Raw genomic sequence first — 6,667 nt, 5'->3', positions numbered from 1 at the left:
TTAAATGGAGAGTAGATAATACAGTGGATGTGTTATCGGCAGCTCCAGTAACTCTCGCTTCTCCTATTTTGTCATTCAGTCCTCATTCAATGAGTGATGTTTCTGACAAAGGGTGAAGAAAAAGCTGCTTGAAGGTCGGTACTACTTGGTGACCAGTAGTCTGAGATGTCGGATATTTTTCTGTCTTTGTCTGTCCTTGTTGCCATGTCACTAGTAAGGGTGCTGGAGGTAAACGTTTTGTCTGGGCTGACGTTATCCGCCTGATAGTCAGGGACCCGAACCTTGGATTAACCACTAAGGAGGCTGTCCTATCAGCAGGCGCAAAGTACTGGGACTGCTGTATTGCCATTTGGTGAGTGGATCTGGACCATGCAGTAGTCTCTGGTGGGGCCTCTCGATGCCATACTAGTGGGTAATTGTTACGGCTTTACCTTTTCGTGTGCTACAAATAAAAAAAAAATTTTTCCTGTCTTTTTCTCTCTTACTTTCCCTCTCTGTACTGCTCTAACCAAGTATGCCGACCTATTCCACAAATCCCAAAACCTCAACATGAAATATCTCCAGAATAAAAACTCGATTAAACCTAGAACCCCATCTTCCAGCGTAGACCCCTACTACCATGTCTCCTTCTCCAATATCAGGGGTCTACGTTCCAACCTTCCAGAGGTTGAAACCCAATTACAGGAGACGAAACCGGACATATTATTTCTATGTGAAACTGGAATAGGGCCGACCACTTCCCTAGATGAGTTCATAATTAATGGATACTCCAATTTAACAGCTAAATCTGACTCCCAAGATCGCCATGGGCATGGAATATGTGCCTACATTAAGGATGGCTTCCCATGTGGCAGGGATATCTCTAGAGAAGATCCTAATTTACCCTATATGTGCTTCAGGGTTGCACTTGCTAACACCACTGTATTTATATTTGCCCTCTATAGGCCCCACAACAGCGGAGTTACTATCTTTAAGAGCATATCTGAGAAAATAGACCACATACTGTCTTCACATCCCTCGGCTAACATCCACATCTGTGGTGACTTCAACGTCCATAACGTGGAATGGCTGACCCATTCAAATAAGACAGATGATGAGGGGAGGTTTTGTCATGATTTTGCCATTGCTTATGACCTCACTCAGATTGTTCGCGAACCCACCCGTGTGCCCGATACACCCAATCAATATGCAAGCCTCTTAGACCTTTTTCTTTCAACTTCCCCTGAGCTATGTTCATGTACCGTTCATTCTCCTTTAGGATCCTCCGACCACTCCGTCGTATCAGTTAAGATAAAAACAAAATGTAAGAAGCCATCAGACGTACCCCTCCACCGTACTGTATACCGATACTCTATGGCTGACTGGGATAGCTTCCGTACATTCATATCTGATTTACCTCTGCACTCCATGTTTAAAAAGGAAGTGTCCTCTATAGTATCAGATCTGACCGAATGGTTAATTGTAGGCATAGACCAATTCATACCATCTAAAAAATTCCAACAAAAACCTAACAGCCAGCCATGGTTCTCCCCAGAATGTGCTGCTGCTATCGCGCACAGAAATCACTTTTTCCATAACTACCAACGTAATAGATGCACTGAGACTAAAGCTGCTTTCAGGACTGCCAGCAACCACTGTAAAAGAGTAATAAAAAATGCAAGAGAGCTATATGCCCAGTCTGTTAAATCCAAGGTAGCTGATCAGCGGCTTGGTTCCCACCAGTTTTGGCAAATAACAAATAGGATCTTGAACAGAAGTGTGCGTTCTATCCCAACCATTATCAATGGACCAGAGGTTATCTCGTCAGCATCAGACAAGGCCAAACTATTTGCAAAGAACTTTGCAGCTAGTTCTACCCTATGCGACGAAGGCCATCAACTCCCCATATTTCCTCCTATAACACAGAACAAGCTAGGTAACATACAAATATCCGTGCATGAGGTCGCCAAGCTAATCAAGAACCTAGATTCCAGTAAAGCAACTGGCCCTGATGGCATCCCAATTATAGTGTTAAAAAAGCTTCAACCAGAACTTGCTCCCATACTTACGAAACTATTTAAGCGCTGCCTTAAGGAGAAGTGCTTTCCGACACCCTGGAAGACCTCCTCAGTTTGCCCTGTATTTAAGAATTCAGGTGATAAGTCATCTCCCTCTCAATACAGACCAATAAGTCTTCTCTGTGTTATGAGTAAGTTACTGGAATCAATATTAAATAGAGAAATAGTAAACCACCTCAGCAGGAATAACCTTCTTAGTGACACACAATATGGTTTCCGCTCTGCAAGATCTACCGCAGATGTGCTGACGGTTATATCCCACAGGATTAGTGAATCTCTTGACAAAGGCTTCCTTTCTAGGGCAATTGCTCTCGACATATCAAAGGCCTTTGACAAAGTATGGCATAAGGGTCTACTTCACAAGATTTCCAGCTACGGTATAACTGGAAATGTTTTCTCAATCATTAAATCATTTCTCTCTGATAGGCTCATAAGAGTAGTGGTAGATGGACAAAAATCGGAGGCCTGCAATATAAATGCTGGAGTCCCTCAGGGGTCAATCCTGGGCCCAACTCTCTTCCTGATCTACATCAATGACCTCCCTAAACACATACTTAAATCATTCGTTGACATCTATGCTGATGACACGACCATCTACGGCAACACATCAAAGGCTGTAAATGATAAAGTTCTCTCGGATTCTCTCTCCTCTGATCTCGAGCGCGTGGTTCAGTGGGGGAAGATGTGGCTAGTTACCTTTAATGCATCCAAAACCAAACTCCTATCCTTACATCATCAACGCTCTGATCCCCAGCTGGCATCAATTGTGATGGATGGCTCTCGTCTGGGTGAGGCCCCGTGTTTTGACAAGCTTCTGGGTTTGACCTTTACTCCTGATCTGAAATGGAACACGTACATCAAGTCTGTTGCCAATGTCGCAGGAAAGATGGTGGGATCCTTCTACCGCTCCAGAAGATATCTCACTACTGATGCAATTCTCTATCTATATAAAAGCCAAGTACGGCCAAGGATGGAATACTGTTGCCATATCTGGGCAGGAGCTGCCAAAAACAGCCTATCATGCCTTGACAGAGTACAAAATAGACTTCGTGGTTTAGTGGGGGATGCCCTTTTCTCTACCCTGCAACCCCTCTCCCACAGAAGAGACGTTGCGAGCCTATCCTTGTTTTATCGTTATTTTCATGGCAGGTGCTCGTCTGAACTCCAATCCCTGGTGCCCCCTCGCCAATCTTTCACGAAAAACACCCGTCTAGCTGAATCCACTGTGAAAAATTTCCCCCACTCTATATCTGTGCCTAAATCAAAACGCGGATTTCATGAGCAAAGCTTCTTTCTTAGAACTGCACGCCTGTGGAACTCTGTTCCGTCTGCCTGCTTCCCTCCGGACTACAACTTGGATGCCTTCAAGTCTAATGTTAACAAATTCCTAATGAGCCGCCCCCCTAATTAAACACTTCATAAAATCTCCTCACTAACGTGATGTACTTACAATAACCCTTATCCCTGAGTGGCTTCCGGGCCTTGATAAGTGGTGATCACTGTGTAAAAAAAAAAAAAAAAAAAAAGGTATAAACATTCTAATTTCTTCAGATATTTTTTAAACAGCCTTTGTTAAAAAAAGAGTACATTGTTCTATTAAACTTTTATTGTTTAAATAATTTAACTTTGTTCGTTTTATATATATATATATATATATAAAAAAAAAGTTTAAAAGATATTTTTCACTCAGTAGTGAGCTTTGGAAGATTGTCAGTGAAAGAAATACAATCGCCAAAAGATAAGCGTTTCATTATTTCTAGTCGGCATTTTGAAAAATCACTCGCAAATGTGACTGTTTCACTCGCAATGTACAATTACAGAGATGGTAATGAATTCTTGATTCCATCCTTGCCATAATATCCAATGAGGGACCTTGTATCCCTTGGGGCAGGAAATTGTCTTCCAGTGTTGCTCTATGTGCGATTACTGCAATTAACCCCCTTTTTTTTCCAAACACAAAAAAAAAAAAAATGTCCTTTCATGCTGATGTCAACTGAGCAAGAGAGAAAATCTTTTTTTCCCCCTTTTTTTTGTTTTTCCCGCCACTGATCGGCATATGCATGACATCATCTGCCTTTTGGCTTCAATCGCATATTATATCTAAAAATAACGTAGTTTTCCTATTGCTTACGTGATCTCCAAGTCTAACTTAATGGTGACGCCTATGGCTGCCTCATTGAGTCAGGGCACTGCTTTATTGCTTCTTCCTTCTTTCTCTGGTGTTGCTTGGGCCCTGTTCGTCACACCACTCCCTCCATTCAGTCTTGGCAACAATGCATGACAACTCGGTATAGTCGTTTATTTTAATATAAAAATTTATCATGGCTGTTTTGCTATGGTAGATTATGTAGATTAATTTCTAAATTATTCTTTCATTTTACAAGCTGGTTTAAAATATTTCTATTGCCATTCTATGTTGAATGGTGCATTCTAAGATTAAAGAAATTAAAAATAATTTTTTTTTTTTTTCCTCCAAACTTTCTGCTCTTCCAAAATTGCTAATTTTATTTTTCTGAAAATTTATTTGTTCTGGTAAAAAAAGAAATAACATTCCTCCAATCACGGATTACTTTACTCATCCATCTTAGAAATTTAAACCAGCCAGTAAACTAGTGTAAATAAACAAGACATTTTGAAATTAGCCACAAGTTAGCATAGACAATGTAAAATCTATTTATTATGAAACTAAAATATTTAATACTAGCAGTTCAGCCTGGCTTTGCTCGGACACTATGTACTGTTCATAACTTTATGTGCATATGTATATATATATTAAAAAGTTTGACTCATGTCCAGGTAACCTATATCTAAATTTTCAAGTGTTTGGACCCAAAATTGACGGAGGAGTTTGGTGGAGTCTGCAAAGGTCAACTCTGTAAACTTTGACCTCTTGCCAGCCAAATTTTCGCCCAAAAACTGATTAAAAAGCTTGCTGCATGTCTGAATACCCTTTATGTAAAATTTCAAATGTTTAAACCCAAAATTTGCTGAATAGTTTACTAGAGACTGCAAAGGTCAAAATCTTTGAACTTTGACCCTTTGGCAGCCAAATTTTCGGCCAAAAAAAAAAAAAAAGCTTGCCATATGTCTGGATACACTTTATGTAAAATTTCAAATGTTTAGACAAATACTTGACTGAGTAATTTGGTAAAAACCGCAGAAGTAAAATTTTTTTTAACTTTGACCCCAATTTTAACCCTTTAACATTTATTGTTTTAGGCTCAAATCAAATTAAAAATTTTGATCCATGTCCAAGTAATATTAACATCTAAAATTTCAAGTGTTTAGACCCAAAATTGACAGAGGAGTTTGGTAGAGTTTTCAAAGGTCAACTCTTTGAACTTTGACCCCTTGACAACCAAATTTCTGGATGAAAACCGATTAAAAAGATTTTCCCAAATCTCAATACCCCTTATGTCAAATCTTGAGTCTGTAGACTGAAAATTGACAAAGTAGTTTGGTAGGGAAATGTAGACACACAGACAATTTCACTTTTATAGATATATAGATACAGTTTCAGTTCTTGTCCAGATTTCCCCTTATCAAAAAAAAAAAGAATAAAGAAAAAAAATCTGTATGATGTTTATCGTTATTTTCATGGAAAGTGTCCAACTGAGCTTCAATCTATGGTCCCCCCTCGCCAAACTTTCACAAGAAACACTAGACTAGCTGAAAACATTATCAATAATTTTCCCCACTCTTTATCTGTACCTAAACCTAAACATAGATTCCATGATCAAAGCTTCTTTCTTAGAACTGCACGCCTGTGGAATTGTCTTCTGTTTTCCTGCTTTCCAACTGTCTATAATATGGCTGTCTTCAAGTCCAACGTGAACAAGTTTCTGATGAGCCGTTCCACTTCAGTTAACAAATTTACCGAACTTCCATTACTATCGATTACTATATTGTCCTTTTGACTACTCTACACTCTTTAACCCTTATCCTTGAGTGGCCTATCGGCCTTGATAAGTGGTGACGCCTATGTAAAAAAAAAAAAAAAAAAAAAAAAATGTATGTATCCATGACAAAACGAAAACATAATATTCTAAAAGTCACATAAATTGATCAAGCAGGTTTATTTTTAAATAAGGAAATCAAATTTTATGAGTAACCGAAGACTAGTTATCTTGCCTTCCATTCTGAAAACAATTTAAAAAATAACAGAAAACAAAGGGAGATAATTTAAGAATAATTCATATAAGATTTATATTGCAATGCCTACAAATTCCATTAATCGCTTAAAAATGATTCTCTTATTTCAACTACTTGATCAATTCATGTGATTTTTTAAAAATAAATTTTTGCTTCATTAGGGGTACATACACCATACAGATTTTACTTTATTTTTGTTTTTCATATAGGGGGCATTCTGATGAAGAATGAAAGTTTCAATAAGTGGTTTGGAAATAGTGTTAAACTTTGTTTTACAATTCCCCCTTTTTCTAAAATGGAAAAAAAAAAGATAGAAAAAATTTTCTTAATAATAATAGGACCATGTGAATTTCAAGCACCCCAAAATAAGCAACAACCAAAAAAACATTTTTTTTCAGTAACAGCAGATTTTTTAAAACTTCTAGATGAGTTAAATCGTAAGCAGAACACTTTTATAA

General features: G+C 38.3%; 1 protein-coding gene across 1 annotated transcript in view; it reads left to right on the top strand.

Annotated features, from left to right (window-relative positions):
• LOC145293028 (protein FAM136A-like) overlaps nucleotides 1–6,667 on the top strand; it is a 50,774-nt gene that overhangs the window by 16,869 nt on the left and 27,238 nt on the right. The window lies entirely within an intron of this gene.

Source organism: Euprymna scolopes, chromosome 14, assembly GCF_053919585.1.
Source record: "Euprymna scolopes isolate OS-2025 chromosome 14, ASM5391958v1, whole genome shotgun sequence".
Taxonomy (NCBI): Eukaryota; Metazoa; Mollusca; class Cephalopoda; order Sepiida; family Sepiolidae; genus Euprymna; species Euprymna scolopes.
The sequence above is the reverse complement of the archived record's forward strand: the minus strand, read 5'-3'. Positions and strand labels throughout refer to the sequence as shown.